The sequence below is a fragment of the Manis javanica genome, chromosome 8, assembly GCF_040802235.1.
Source record: "Manis javanica isolate MJ-LG chromosome 8, MJ_LKY, whole genome shotgun sequence".
NCBI lineage: Eukaryota > Metazoa > Chordata > Mammalia > Pholidota > Manidae > Manis > Manis javanica.
Genome location: NC_133163.1, coordinates 57607375 through 57624446, shown reverse-complemented (window position 1 = coordinate 57624446; position 17072 = coordinate 57607375).

Below are 17072 nucleotides of genomic sequence, written 5' to 3'. Positions count from 1 at the left end.
CTACAAGTTTTGTGTTTTATCTCCTATAATAAAAATGTTAAATTTGATATGGCAGGTGCAGTTGGGACTATTGCCTGATTGTGTTTATGTCAGTCCACTTCTCTTTTTAAGATCCATCTAGTTTCTCTTGACCAAAATAGGTGACTCAACAGGATATGATGGGGACCACCACACTTTCCCTGAATTCCTTCCTTCTTGAAATGCTATTTCTAATTATTATAATAGCTGAAGTAGAAAAGACTAGTTTCAGCATTTTTCTCTTGATCTTTCCTACTTTCATCTCATTTTCTATTTTTATGTCCCATAGGTTTCAGGGAAACATAATTTCCTAGTACTATTTTTTTCAGGCACATAAACGCAATTGTGCCTATTCTGGATCTTGAAAATATGTGTTTAGTCTCCTTTGTAGCTCTGCCAACATTATACATAGATCTTTGACTATTATTTTGACACTATCTGCCTTTCAAATATTCCACTGTAGCCCACAGCTTTTATAAGAACTTAGAGTTGACAGTCTGCTGCACTGGCCCACCTTTTTAGTTTTCCAAAGCTTCCATTTCTTACAACAGCAGCCATCCTGATCTGTGATATTATAATTGTAACTTCTCTAATACCTTTCAGCTACCATATCCATAGCATTTGTTTACACTTCATGTTGCACCTGTAATCCATTCCTTTGGCAACTGTGATACCACTGTATGCAAAATATTATCACCGCCTCACTTGTCACCAGAGATAAATTCCTAATTGCCATATTACTGAAAAATCTAGCTCTGAATGTTATCCACAGCAGCTGCTTTCTTAGGTCATCCTGGTTCCAACCATCTTAGCCTCACTTTCCATGTCAGTAGTATATGACAGAGGCTTTTCTGCTCCTACTCTATGATTTTACTCTGTATTGTGTGTATGTGTGTTTGGTTAGTCTGATAGGCTGATTTTGATATCCATAATTGTGTTTAAATCATGTAATTTGTATCTTAAATGGTGTCTTAATTTTAATTTCTGGCACAAATCAAAAAAATTGTTTTTTTGGTTTTATTCTTTTATTTTATTCTTTATGACTTATCATCTATTTGTTATTTTCCACCAGGTTTCATATTTGCCCCTATACTGCACTAGTAATTCCTCTTCAACCAGATTTTTATTTCTATTTTAGAATAATAAACCATGATACATGTGCTTGACAATACAATCTATAGTATGTCTATATGATAATGCTCTAAAAATGTACAAATTAAAGGTAAGCCTATTGTTCTTCAACCAAATAGTTTGTTAAATGTCTTTAGAGAAATTAATTAATGCTCAATAGGTGAAGATTTTATTTACTTGTGTGTTCATTATCACAGCTGACATTTATAAGTAAATAGTTTATTTGAATGAGTTAAAAGTTATATGGTAAAAGTTTTAACATATTTTTTCTTCTGTCATTAGTAGTCTTAACTTATTCCTTTAAAAGTATTTGGATAGAGCAAAATTCAGAGTATCAATGCATTTTCATAAAGTATCATATTTTCTTTAAGTATCATTGTATTGCCTTTTTGGCTTTTTTGTACCAATTTTGCAAGTAGTATTTCATAACAAATAATGTTTTATACTTCTTTTTGAATATGTTTCCATTGTATAGCCAACATTGGTTGATATTGAAATGTTTCATTTTAAATTATTCTTTTTTTTTTTTGAGAGGGCATCTCTCATATTTATTGATCAAATGGTTGTTAACAACAATAAAATTCTGTATAGGGGGGTCAGTGCTCAATGAACAATCATTAATCCATCTCAAGCCTAATTCTCATCAGTCTCCAATCTTCTGAAGCATAACGAACAAGTTCTTACATAGTGAACAAATTCTTACATAGTGAATAAGTTCTTACATGGTGAACAGTACAAGGGCATTCATCACAGAAACTTTCGGTTCTGATCATGCATTATGAACTATAAATAATCAGGTCAAATATGAATATTTGTTTGATTTTTATACTTGATTTATATGTGGATCCCACATTTCTCCCTTTATTATTATTATTATTTTTATTTTTAATAAACTGCAGAAGTGGTAGGTAGATGCAAGATAAAGGTAGAAAACATAGTTTAGTGTCATAAGAGAGCAATTGTAGATGATCAGGTGTGTGCCTGTAAACTATGTGCTAATCTGAGCTAGACAAGGGCAATAAAACATCCATGGATGCAGAAGCTTTCTCTCAACACAGGGGGGGGGGTGAGGTTCTAAGCTTCACCACTGTTGTTCCCAAATTTCTCACCTGATGGGCCCTCTGCGACTATGCCTGTCTTAGGTTGTTCCCCTCTTGAGGAATCTTACCCATCTCTGGCTAACCAGTCATCTTCCGGGGCCATACAGGGAAATGTAAAGTTGGTAAGTGAGAGAGAAGCCATATTGTTTGCAAAGGTTAGCTTTTTACTTCTTTGCAGATTTATGCCCTGTGGCTTCTATGCCCAGCACTTGCCTCGAGGTATCTTTACCACCTGGAGGAATTATGATACTCGGTAAATTCTATATGAGGCACGAATTCTATTTAAGGGTTGTAATTAGGAAGGAAGAAGAAAAGCTATAGAGGTAGCATATGGAAGAAAAGATGGGAGGATTGATTATTTCTTTGACATATCTTCTTGTATAGTACCTTAAGTACGTATAGGTTTTAAACTACTAACTAACTTGTGCACACATATTAACATAATAGGAATACGGTGACATAAACAAAGCAAATCTATAATTACCAGCCATCTCCAGTGAAGCCAAGAAAACCATTTAGGCACCCTAGGCATTTGTGAAAATTAGTCTATGATATGACAGATATTGTCCAACTGTACTTGAACAGTCTGAGAGAAATCAGACAAATTAAAGCAACCCATTTCTGGGATCTGTTCACATTCCATATGTTCTTTTAACCATAGATAGTCAATAGTCGTAGGATTTTGGAGCGCTACAACTTGCACCTTTCCCAACTCCTGATTGAGTTCCAACAGTACAGATCCAGTCAAATTCGTTGTCTCACTGTATGAACATGCCAGCCTAGACATCTCCCTCCTCATTCCAATGGCAAGTCCAGGAAACGGTGGGCTGGATGCAGCCACAACCGCAGCATCGTCCGGATCCCTGTGGAGGCTTTTTGATGATCATCCCCCAGCATGAGTCCTCCAGAGACTGCTGATGCCGGAAGCTCCTCCTCATATCGTACCTTAGTTCATTTTCTGGGTAGCCAAGCTAGGCCTTGATCTTCTGCATAGAAACAAACAGACCCTTTGCCCACACTTTGACATGCCCTCTATATCACTGTGCAGAACTCATTGGAGGTAAGCACACAGGAACTGCTTTTTTTTTAATTTTTATTAAGAGAAAGGAATAATATCAGAAAAGAGTACCTCCATAGCTGATCATCTGACACCCTTTAAGTGATCAACATTAAGGATATTTAAAGCATGCGTTAATCTTTAATTTACCAATTGTTTTATCTGATCAAGGAGTAATCCCTCTTTTCTTTCTTTTTTTTTTAATCTTTAATCTACACTTACTTGAAGAATACTATGTTTACTATGCTCTCCCCTATATCAGGTCCCCCCTAAAAACCACCTTACAGTCACTGTCCATCAGCATAGCAAAATATAGAATCACTACTTGTCCCCTCTGTGTTGTAGAGCTCACCCTCCCCTTTCTCCCTCCACCCCCATGCATGCTAATCTTAATACCCCCCTTCTTCTTCCCCCCCCTTATACTCCCCTGCCCACCCATCCTCCCCAGTTCCTTTCCCTTTGGTACCTGTTAGCCAATTTTTGGGTTCTGTAATTCTGCTGCTGTTTTGTTCCTTCAGTTTTTCCTTTGTTCTTATACTCCTCAGATGAGTGAAATCATTTGGTATTTCTCTTTCTCCACTTGGCTTATTTCACTGAGCATAATACTCTCCAGCTCCATCCATGTTGCTGCAAATGGTAGGATTTTTCCTCCTCTTATGGCTGAGTAGTATTCCATTGTGTATATGTACCACATCTTCTTTATCTACTCATCTACCGATGGACATTTAGGTTGGTTCCAATTCTTGGCTATTGTAAATAGTGCTGCGATAAACATAGGGGTGCATCTGTCTTTCTCAAACTTGATTGCTGTGTTCTTAGGGTAAATTCCTAGGAGTGGAATTCCTGGGTCAAATGGTAAGTCTGTTTTGAGCATTTTGATGAACCTCCATAGTGCTTTCCACAATGGTTGCACTAATTTACATTCACACCAGCAGTGTAGGAGGGTCCCCCTTTCTCCACAGCCTCGCCAACATTTGTTGTTGTTTGTCTTTTGGATGGCAGCTATCCTTACTGGTGTGAGGTGATACCTCATTGTAGTTTTAATTTGCATTTCTCTGATAATTAGCGATGTGGAGCATCTTTTCATGTGTCTGTTGGCCATCTGTATTTCTTTTTTAGAGAACTGTCTGTTCAGTTCCTCTGCCCATTTTTAATTGGGTTATTTGTTTTTTGTTTGTTGAGGCGTGTGAGCTCTTTATATATTCTGGACGTCAAGCCTTTATCGGATCTGTCATTTTCAAATATATTCTCACATACTGTGGGGTTCCTTTTTGTTCTATTGATGGTGTCTTTTGCTGTACAGAAGCTTTTCAGCTTAATGTAGTCCCACTTGCTCATTTTTGCTGTTGTTTTCCTTGCCCGAGGAGATATGTTCAAGAAGAGGTCACTCATGTTTATGTCTAAGAGGTTTTTGCCTATGTTTTTTTCCAAGAATTTAATGGTTTCATGACTTACATTCAGGTCTTTGATCCATTTTGAGTTTACCTTTGTATATGGGGTTAGACAAAGGTCCAGTTTCATTCTCCTACATGTAGCTGTCCAGTTTTGCCAGCACCATCTGTTGAAGAGACTGTCATTTTGCCATTGTATGTCCATGGCTCCTTTATCAAATAGTACTTGACCATATGTGTTTGGGTTAATTTCGGAGTCTCTAATCTGTTCCACTGGTCTGTGGCTCTGTTCTTGTGCCAGTACCAAATTGTCTTGATTACTATGGCTTTGTAGTAGAGCTTGAAGTTGGGGAGTGAGATCCCCCCCCCCCCACTTTATTCTTCTTTCTCAGGATTGCTTTGGCGATTCGGGGTCTTTGGTGTTTCCATATGAATTTTTGAATTATTTGTTTCAATTCATTGAAGAATGTTGCTGGTAATTTTATAGGGACTGCATCAAATCTGTATATTGCTTTAGGCAGGATGGCCATTTTGATTTATTAATTCTTCCTAGCCACAAGCATGGGATGAGTTTCCATTTGTTAGTGTCTCCTTTAATTTTTCTTAAGAGTGACTTGTAGTTTTCAGAGTATAAGTCTTACACTTCTTTGGTTAGGTTTATTCCTAGGTATTTTATTCTCTTTGATGCAATTGTGAATGCAATTGTTTTCCTGATTTCTCTTTCTATTGGTTCATTGTTACTGTATAGGAAAGCTACAGATTTCTGTGTGTTAATTTTGTATCCTGCAACTTTGCTGTATTCCGATATCAGCTCTAGTAGTTTTGGAGTGGAGTCTTTAGGGTTTTTTATGTACAGTATCATATCATCTACAAATAGTGACAGTTTAACTTCTTCTTTACCAATCTGGATTCCTTGTATTTCTTTGTTTTGTCTGATTGCCGTGGCTAGGACCTCCAGTACTATGTTAAATAACAGTGGGGAGAGTGGGCATCCCTGTCTGGTTCACGATCTCAGAGGAAATGCTTTCAGCTTCTCGCTGTTCAGTATAATGCTGGCTGTGGGTTTATCATATATGGCCTTTATTATGTTGAGGTACTTGCATTCTATTCCCATTTTGCTGAGAGTTTTTATCATGAATGGATGCTGAATTTTGTCAAATGCTTTTTCAGCATCTATGGAGATGATCATGTGGTTTTTGTCTTTCTTTTTGTTGATGTCGTGGATGATGTTGATGGATTTTCAAATGGGATGAATCCCACTTGGTCTTGGTCTATGATCCTTTTGAATTCTGTTTGATAATATTTTATTGAGTATGTTTGCATCTACATTCATCAGGGATATTGGTCTGTAATTTTCTTTTTTGGTGGTGTCTTTGCCTGGTTTTGGTATTAGGGTGATGTTGGCTTCATAGAATGAGTTTGGGAGTATTCCCTCCTCTTCTATTTTTTGGTACACTTTAAGGAGAATAGGTAGTATGTCTTCTCTGTGTGTCTGATAAAATTCCGAGGTAAATCCGTCCGGCCCTGTGGTTTTGTTCTTGGGTAGTTTTTTGATTACCGTTTCAATTTCTTTGCTCGTAATTGGTTTGTTTAACTTTTGTGTTTCTTCCTTGGTCAGTCTTGGGAGGTTGTATTTTTCTAGGAAGTTGTCCATTTCTTCTAGGTTTTCCAGCTTGTTTTCATATAGGTTTTCATAGTAGTCTTTAATAATTCTATGTATTTCTGTGGGGTCTGTCTGGATTTTTCCATTCTCATTTCTGATTATGTTGATTCATGTTTATTCTCTTTTCCTCTTAATAAGTTTGGCTAGAGGCTTATCTATTTTGTTTATTTTCTCAAAGAACGAGCTCTTGGTTTTGTTGATTTCTGCTATTGTTTTATTCTTCTCAATTTTGTTTATTTCTTCTCTGATCTTTATTATGTCCCTCCTTCTGCTGACTTTAGGCCTCATTTGTTCTTTTTCCAGTTTCGATAGTTGTGATGTTAGACTATTCATTTGGGATTGTTCTTCTTTCTTCAGGTGTCCCTGGATAGCTATATACTTTCCTTTTAAGACTGCTTTTGCTGCATCCCACAGAAGTTGGGGCTTTGTGTTGTTGTTGTCATTTGTTTCTATATATTCCTTGATCTCTATTTTGATTTGTTCATAGATCCATTGATTATTTAGAAGCATGTTGTTAAGCCTCCATGTGTTTGTGAGCCTTTTTGTTTCCTTTGTATAATTTATTTCTAGTTTTATACCTTTGTGGTCTGAAAAATTGGTAGGTAGAATTTCAATATTTTGGAATTTACTGAGGCTCTTTTTGTGAGCTAGTATGTGGTCTATTCTGGAGAATGTTCCATGTGCACTTGAGAAGAATGTATATCCTGTTGCTTTTGGATGTAGAATTCTATAGATGTCTGTTAGGTCCATCTGTTCTAGTGTGTTGTTCAATGCCTGTGTGTCTTTACTTATTTTCTGCCCGGTGGATCTATCCTTTGGGGTGAGTGCTGTGTTTAAGTCTCCTAAAATGAATGCATTGCAGTCTATTTCCCTCTTTAGTTCTGTTAGTATTTGTTTCACAAATGCTGGTGCTCCTGTGTTGGGTGCATTTTTATTTAGAATGGTTATATCCTCTTGTTGGACTGAGCCCTTTATCATTATGTAGTGGCCTTCTTTATCTCTTGTTACTTTCTTTGTTTTGAAGTCTATTTTGTCTGATATTAGTACTGCAACCCCTGCTTTCTTCTCACTGTTGTTTGCCTGAAATATGTTTTTCCATCCTTTGACTTTTAGTCTGTGCTTGTCTTTGGGTTTGAAGTGAGTTTCTTGTAAGCAACATATAGATGGGTCTTGCTTTTTTATCCATTCTATTACTCTGTGTCTTTTGATTGGTGCATTAAGTCCATTTAAATTTAGGGTGACTATTGAGAGATATGTACTTACTGACATTGCAGGCTTTAGATTCATGGTTACCAAAGGTTCAAGGTTAGCTTCTTTAGTATCTTACTGCCTAACTTAGTTCACTTTTTGAGCTCTTATATACACTAACTGGAGATTCTTTTCTTCTCTCCTTTCTTATTCCTCCTCCTCCATTCTTCATATGTTGTATGTTTTGTTCTGTGCTCTTTTTAGGAGTGCTCCCATCTAGAGCAGTCCCTGTAAGATGCCCTGTAGAGGTGGTTTGTGGGAAGCAAATTCCCTCAGCTTTTGCATGTCTGGGAATTGTTTAATCCCACCGTCATGTTTAAATGATAGTCGTGCTGGATACAGTATCCTTAGTTCAAGGCCCTTCTGTTTCATTGCATTAAATATATCATGCCATTCTTGTCTGGCCTGTAGGGTTTCTGTCGAGAAGTCTGATGTTAGCCTCATGGGTTTTCCTTTATAGGTGACCTTTTCTCTCTAGCTGCCTTTAAAACTCTTTCCTTGTCCTTGATCCTTGCCATTTTAATTATTATGTGTCTTGGTGTTGTCCTCCTTGGATCCTTTTTGTTGGGGGTTCTGTGTCTTTCTGTGGTCTGTTCGATTATTTCCTCCCCCAGTTTGGGGAAGTTTTCAGCAATTATTTCTTCAAAGAGACTTTCTATCCCTTTTCCTCTTTCTTCTTCTTCTGGTACCCCTATAATACGAATATTATTCCTTTTGGATTGGTCACATAGTTCTCTTAGTGTTGTTTCCTTCCTGGAGATCCTTTTATCTCTCTCTATATCAGCTTCTATACGTTCCTGTTCTCTGGTTTCTATTCCTTCAATGGCCTCTTGCATCTTATCCATTCTGCTTATAAATCCTTCCAGGGATTGTTTCACTTCTGTGATCTCCTTCCTGACATCTGTGATCTCCCTCCAGACTTCATCCCATTGCTCTTGCATTTTTCTCTGCATCTCATCCCATTGCTCTTGCATTTTTCTCTGCATCTCTATCAGCATGTTCATGATTTTGAATTTGATTTCTTTTTCAGGAGGACTGGTTAGGTCTGTCTCCTTCTCAGGTGTTGTCTCTGTGATCTTTTTCTGCCTGTAGTTTTGCCTTTTCATGGTGATAGAGATAGTTTGCAGCGCTGGTACGAGTGACAGCTGGAAGAGCTTTTCTTCTTGTTGGTTTGTGGCCTTCCTCTCCTGGGAGAATGGTGACCTCTAGTGGCTTATGCTTGGCAGCTGTGTGCAGACAGGGCTTCTGCTATCTGCTCAGTTGCTATGAAGTTTATCTCTGCTGCTGCTGTGAGTGTGGCCTGGCTGGGGCTGCTCCTCCAAAATGGTGGAGCCCAATTGGAGGGGGAGCGGCCGGGAGGCTATTTATCTCCGTAAGGGGCCTCTGTGCTCCCTGTTGCCCAGGGGGTTAGAGTGCCCAGAGATCCCCAGATTCCCTGCCTCTAGGCTAAGTGTCCTGTCCTGCCCCTTTAAGACTTCCAAAAAGCACTCTCCAAACCAAAACAACAACAGCAACAATGAAAGAAGAAAAAAAAAAAAAGAAAAGGAAAAAATGCGCGATTTTCTTTGTCCTCAGGTGCCAGTCTCAGGCACCCACTCACCAGTCTTGTTGCCTTGTTTCCCTAGTATTGGGGTCCCTGTCCCTTTAAGGCTTCCAAAAAGCACTCGCCAAAAAAAAAAAAGAAAAGGGAGAAACACTCAATATTGTTTGTCCTCAGGCGCCGTTCTCAGGCACCCGCTCACTGGTCTTGCTGCCCTGTTTCCCTAGTATTGGGGTCCCTGTCCCCTTAAGGCTTCCAAAAAGCACTCGCCAAAAAAAAAGGGGAAAAGTGCGCGATTTTCTTTGTCCTCAGGCGCCATTCTCAGGCACCTGCTCACCGGTCTTGCTGCCATGTTTCCCTAGTATTGGGGTCCCTGTCCCTTTAAGGCTTCCAAAAAGCACTCGCGAAAAAAAAAAAAAAAAACCTGCTCCAGTTTCTTTCCACCCGCCGGGAGCCAGGAGGAGGGGCGCTCGCTTCCCGCTGGGCTGGGGTTTGTATCTTACCCCCTTCGTGAGGCGCTGGGTTCTCGCAGGTGTGGATGTGGTCTGGATGTTGTCCTGTGTCCTCTGGTCTCTATTTTAGGAAGAGTTGTCTTTATTATACTTTCATAAATCTATGTGGTTTTGGGAGGAGAGTTCCACTGCTCTACTCACGCCGCCATCCTGGCTCCGCCCTGATTTAAATTGTTCTTTAATATTCTTTTCAGAAGAATAAAAGTGAAATTATTATATCAAAAAATTCTTAACACTAAGAGGAATGTTTATCTTAAACTATTATGATTTCAACATGTACCCATACCTCTTTCATTCATTCTTTTTTAAATATTAATTGTATATAAGCTATTTTTTGACATCAGTAACATGGCAACTGAGCAATAAAATCTTCAGTCTGCATTCTAATCTCACCCTGCTATTTCCAAGAGCTTCCTTTGGGGTTGCATGTGAGTTTGCCCCAATAAATTTTTGGTTTCACTAGACTATGTTCACAGGTTTTATATCTCCTTAAGCTATCATTTGTTCCCACCTGAATTTGTTAATGTATGCATCTAACTTTAGGAAGTCCTAAGAATGTGGAGCTGATTTTAGCTAAAGATGATAAATAATTCTGTACTGGTAATTATAGAGACAGACCTTTTGATGCAAAATACTCACCCAAATTTAAATGGTTCATTAATGAGGGTAACAAAGAAATAGCAAACACAAGTGAATTCACAACAGATAGCAACATTAAAACTGTTCCTCTGAAAAAATAATAAGGGCTAATTGGCAAGTAAGGGTCTTTCTATATATAATAGCTATAGATTTGCAGTCTGTTATTTTGTAGAGACTTTCTGCTAATGAGAGATAAAACTATTGGCTCCTTTTGTTTGCCCTTGTTTTTTTTTTCTAGGACAAAAGAAAAAAAAAACAGTAAGAGAAAGGATAAGGCAGAATAGACAGGATGGAGCATTCAATGGTCCTTCCTGAACACTATCAGCCTATTGGTTTTGTATCACTAAAGGAGAAAGGTTGGAAGAAAACATCTGAAAAAAGTTTTCTGAGATGCCAGATATCAAGGTAGTTAAAATGATCCCAAAACTAAAAGTAACAATCAAGCCTTACGAACTCTCTGTGATGCTGCAGGTAAGAGGCAAAGGATAAGAAATGTTCTGTTTTTCCCCCACAGAACCGCATCAGTCGTGGGTCATCTGAATGATATGTAGTGCAGGCATGGAAAGTGTCTCACCACAGAAGAGACCTCAATAAATGGTTCTGCTGTTTTATGACCTGGATTGATGGGAGATTGCAAAGGAGAAAGCTAGGAGTGGTAAAGAACTCAAAGTGAAGGAAACTGACTTGAGGTTACCCAATAAGGAGGTTGAGGCAGGATTGCTGAAAAGTGTTCCAGGAAAAGGAGGCTTTTAAAATTAGAAGCTTCAGGTAGAAATGCATACATATGAAAGGAACATGTCTGACCTGAGGTGGAGCAGAGCCTGAGTCCTTGACTGCAACTCCTAAACATTGCCATGCACTTGCTATGCACCAAGTCTGGTATGGCAAAGGCAGCTTTCCCTCACAATGGTTGTCAGGCAAAGCCTTTGTAATTATATTTGTATCATCATGACTGAAAGATCATGCATAGGATTATGGCCTGGAGCCAGACTTATAATTTCTGGTCACCAAAGATTATGTGATGTCCTGGGAACAATAATTATTCCTCAGGTTCCAGGAGACAAGCAGGTTATATATATATATACAAAAGTCATTTTTTCACCTTCTATAATCTGGCAAACTTTAGAATGAAGATGGTTATCAGACTAGCACCCAGAGGAACATGATTCTTATTAGGGGCACCAAGAAAGGTGATATTGGTGCAGCAAAGATCATAGGAATCCCCTAATTTGAAGAAATTCTGTGAAAATGTTCCACATGTAGGTGAGAGTCTGAGACACTTTAAAACAAATTTTAGAAAAATTTGTATAGGTTATGGTGATTCCAAGCATGGTAAGATGATTGTTTTATATACTACAGGACTCAGAAAAGCAGTTTGGAGAAACAGCTCTTTGTATGAATTGAATGAGCTGTTTCCAGTAACAACTATAATTAAGCTACTTGGTTTCAGTACATTCCTCACCTGATAATTGGGTGATGAGAGAGAGCATCCTTCTCATTTCATGGAGCAACTACTGCCTAGACAAATCAATGGAAATCTACAATTACTTTAAAGTCAGGAAGTAGGGGAAACAAAATAGCTTCTTTTTAGGTCTCCTCCACATCATACATAAAATGTTGGACTAAAGGCATAAATCTTGATGAATGCATTGCTCTATTTTTGGTGTGGCAGAAGAAGGATAGCATCTGATCCCAAACTCCCTGTGCAAACCAAAGATATCAGGGTGCTTGATGAACCCAACACCAAAAGATAGCAAAGAGTATATCAAGAATTCGCATTCTGAAGATTTGCTGAAAGGCAGTAGTTGCTGAATCTGCCCTCAAAGGTTCCCATCCCATCAGAAGTGGGTAGATGAAACTAGAACAAATACAAAAGATATATAAAATTCTAGACATGCTTGGAAGTCCCAGAAAATGCCTGGAATTCCTGCTGGCCAAGATGGGGTACTTGGAGAATTTATGAATTAAGATAACCTAGAAGATATGCTGAGATAGTGAACAACCCCCAAATCTCTGTAAGTTACAATAAGTATTTATTTTTAGTTTATGTATAATTGGCTAAGGCTTTAAGCAACTCTCCAGGGCAACTGTGCTCTGTAGCAACTGAACAACGGAGGCTAATGAAGTCACCACCACTCTCTAGCTGCCCCATCTGATACACATAGTCTTCCCAGTCTATGTGGAAGAGAGAGGTGGGCTGGTATGTCTCCCTCCAGTAATTAAGGGCTTTGGCCCTGAAACAAACCATTACTTCCATTCACAAAGCCTTTTCCAGTGCTAGGTACATGATGCCATCTAACTATAATGAGAAGTCATGGGTGAACAGTGGAAGTCTTTAAGGCACACTATCAAGCTGTGAGACATTGTAAATGTGACTAAATTTATATTCAGGGTAGTAGAGCTTAGAAAGACTAACAGTAGGTATATCTTCCACCTACTAAAAAGATTAGGTGGTGGGGTGGGATAGGATTCTTTCTCCAAGCTTCTTCCTCCTGTCCACATATTTTATTATTACTTACAAGTTAAGACTATGATACTAATGATCCCAATTTGATATCTGCTGCCCTTGAAGTTATTATGCAAGCAGAAATTAGAATATATTTATATCTACAGCAAAGTTCTGGTGGACTCTTTGACAAAAAAGAATTAGGTTCTGGATGTTAACTCCTCTTCCCAAGAAATATACGTTTTTGGTGAAATTTAGGAGTTTTTTTAAGTTTTAGTAACTATCATTTTAATAATTAATAAGCCAATGATAATTTTATATGCAAAATTTCTACTATTAATCAGCTTTTTTTATTGATTCTTACTAATACAGGCAAGATAATAAGAACTGAAAAACTGGAACAAATTATGGTCAGCTTAAAGATACCTGGTGGCAAGACTTTTAAAGAAGACATATTTATTAACAAATATTTCTCCTCCTAATTAATTTTTGATAGATCATCATCCCTCCTTTCTCTTTTGAGGAGGGAACTTTTATGGAAGTTGTTACTGCACAGCTGTTATTTCCTCTCCCTAATAATCAGCTCATTGTAAAATGCAGTGTTATTACTTTAAGCCTAGCTATTTCCCTAAATCAGCTGCCAAAGTCATTGTGTAACTTACTTATTCATGTTTGTTTTTGAAAATGGTGTAGAAATACATGCTGCCTGATATCAGCACCATTCATTTACATCTTAAATGATTTTTATTTACCTGTCCTTTGCCTCCCTCTAACTCCTATCATCATGGTATGTCACAGTCAGTCAGTACTTTGGGGGGATTTTATTACTTTTGGGCTTTAAATATTAAATTTCTTCCAATACCTCAACTCTGTTCTCATCTGTTAATATATAGTGGGCAATTTTGATTTTAGAGGAAACCTGGGAGAGAGGTGGCTGGGTAGGAAGGAATAGAAGCAGTACACCGCATCCAGGTGGAAAAAGGCCTGGGACATTAGATAGTTAAACATCGCTCTAGCGTGCAAGAGGAGAGGCAATAATGTGGTACTCACATTTCATCTCTGCCCACAATACTCCAAACTTCCTCTGACTATAATTATTTTCTTTTCCCATTGCAAGCATGCAAATATAACATGGTAATATTTTATCAAGAGTGACAAATAATCAAGGATATTAAATACACTGCAGGATGCGTGTATATATAGGATATGTGTGTATACACACTAACACAGCTTCCTCCCCCACATAACACATAAACACTATCCACATATACATATGACAAACACACACCACACACAAAACGCACACCTACAGCATACCACATATCCACCTGTACCTACACATTAACACAAGCCACATCATATACATCACTTACCATCCTCACACACCTGATACCTATCCCACTCTCACACACGTCCCTCACACTCAGAACCCTGAAATCCACAAACTGTACATCACTAACATTAGCATGTACAAGGTATCATGACCCTTCAGTATTCTTTTTTCGTCGCACATTTGTATTAAAAAGAACTTTGTTGTTTCCTAATAACAAATACAAAAATAATTTGTTTATATATTATTTTATGTGCTCTTGTCTTAAAAATTATTTTTCACTATTCTCTTTGGAGTATCCCAAGAGTACAGAAGTTGTTTATAAGATTTTGTGAAGAAAAAGTTATTTCTCTTTTCCAATAGTTATTTCTCAAAAATTCAGTTAATTATTTCTAATATTGTTAAAAGTGTTACAGTAAAATAATGAAATTAGTTTGTTTCTGTGGGTTTATAGATACATCATTATAAAAACATAATCATGGACTTTTGGACACAGACATTTTTATTCTGAAGAAATTTACTGAAATCATGGTTTATCTCTACTACTTGACCAAAGAATCAGAAAATATTAGAAAAGAGAAAAAGACTGTGAGAGCCATGATAATTGAACCAATTATATACTTTACCCAACCCTTAACATTTATCCCCTGCCTTCTCTCAGGACAATGTTAAAATGAAAAACAGGCCCAACATGTGGTGACTTTGTTAGGCAGAAAGACAGAAATGAGCGGGATGAAAAGGAGAGAGGGCCCCCCAACGGTGACTCAGGGAGTTGATCAAATAGAACCAGAGAGCCAGAAATGACTCAGAGTTAATCAGATGAAGCCACAGGCTCCAAGAGTGACTTAGGATATGTCCAGGGTCCCTCCAGATAAGAAACATCAGAGGCACAGGCACAGCACAGCCCCTGTCCCCATTTCACCAATCAGAACAAGCCTAGAGAGCTGACAGCTCTCAGTCAAGGACCTCTCTGCCCTGCCAAAACCACGTAAAAGAAGCCTCAGAATAAGCATCTGGGCCTGTCTCAACCTAGGCAGGCCTGCTCTGCTATTCTGTGCAGAGTGCATTAAAACTTTCTTTGCTTTCTTGACTTTGGTCTCCCATCTCACTGTATCTGACTTCCCTGAGATATGGAGCCGAACTTTTCCCTTCTTAACATATTTTGGTGCCGTGCCTCAGAGAAAGCAGTGGTAAGTCACTCTTCCTCTCATTTTCTGTTGTGCAGCCACTCTGGCCAAAAACAGGCATGGGTCAGCCACACTGAAGTGCCACTAGGGCAGGCTGCTGCTAGAAGACTCCCATGACAGGATACGGTGGTTGCAGATCGGAGACAGAGCACTAGGCTCCCCACCACTCGCAAGACAATATCTGCGCAACCAGGCGTGCAGTAAATCGCACACAAGTCCAACCCCTAGCCATCTCCCAAGTAGGTTTTTTTGCTGCCGGACACTATCTCCTTTCCAGTTTCCTTTTGATTGAGCCACCTTCTCACTCCCACAAAGACCTGCCAGACTTGATTTCCACTGCCTCCAGTTCCTGGGACCACCTCAGATAACAGTAAGCCCCCTTTAACCCTTCACTAGGAAGCCACAAGACTAACCCTCCATATCCCACTTGGAGATGTCTGAGGCGGGATGCGTTAAGGTCCTGGGCAGCCGGCTCTGCCGGGACCTCTGGGATAGACCCTGGGACGCTGGGCTCTCTAGCCCATTCTGCAGGATTAGTCCTTCAGTCCTCTGTCCCGTTGCCAGAGATGTCCAAAACAGGAATAGATTTCGAGGTCTTGGAATGCTGAGACCTCCAGGGTAAGCCCTGGGATGCTAGGCTCTCTAACCTACTTGTTTCTTCCTAGATGGGCAACCAGGAGTACATTCCAGCTACCACACCACTGGGCTGTATCCTTTCTCATTGGTCCCAAATAGATGCAGAAACACTTAAAAAGAAAAGACTAATATTCTTTTGCAACACAGCCTGGCCCCAATATCAACTAGGGGACCAGAAGCAGTGGCCACTTAACGGAACTCTTAACCCTAACACCCTCGTGCAGCCTGACGTTTTCTGCAAAAAGCTAGGTAAATGGGCAGAGATCCCATATGTTCAGGCTTTCTTCTATCTTAACAGCTGAGAAGATCTCTGCCAGACTTGTAAGTTAAAAAGTCCTCCCAGCCTTCTCTCTGCTCCACTGCCCACTTTACCTCCACCCCAGTACCCAGGACCACCCAAGGGCAAAGTGTCAAGCCAGCCCCACAGGGCCATCAAGAACAGAGTCCTGGGTACTCACATTTGCTCCCAAAGGCACCTGCTAAATTTCCCCCATTAGTAGAAATGGCAGGTGGAGAATTTGGCACAGTGCTGGTCCACAAACCTTTATTATTAACTGAGTTAAAACAGCTTAAAGCAGATCTTAGGCAGCTGATTGGCAACTATACTACCAATCCAGATAACTATATTGATCAATTCCAGCACATCAGTCTAGCTTATGACTTCACCTGGAAAGATGTCATGATAATCCTGGGACAGACACTCTCTGACCCTGAACAAGACAGAGTTATTAAAGAAGTCCATAAATTTGCCAGTAGCCTCCACTTATTAGACATTAAATTTCCCAGTGGGGAAAGAGCTGTCCCCTCTACAGACACTAAGAGGGATTATAATGATAAAGATGAAATGAGGGGAAGAAACCACTTCCTCTTTTGCATAAAGACAGGGCTAAAGAACACCAGGCAAAAAGTTATTAACTATTCAAAAGTTGCTGCCATTAAGCAGGGGCCAGAGGAAAATCCTGTCACTTTCTTAGAAAGACTGAGAAACACCCTCACTAAATATACTAATATAGATTTAGATACATATGAGGGACAAGTAATTCTGAGAGACAAATTCTTCTCACAGTCATCATCTGACATTAGGAGAAAATTACAAAAACAGATCCAGACAAACCCTAACAGAAGCGTAGATAAGCTCCTGATCACGGCCAGTACTGTGCTCTATGGACATGAT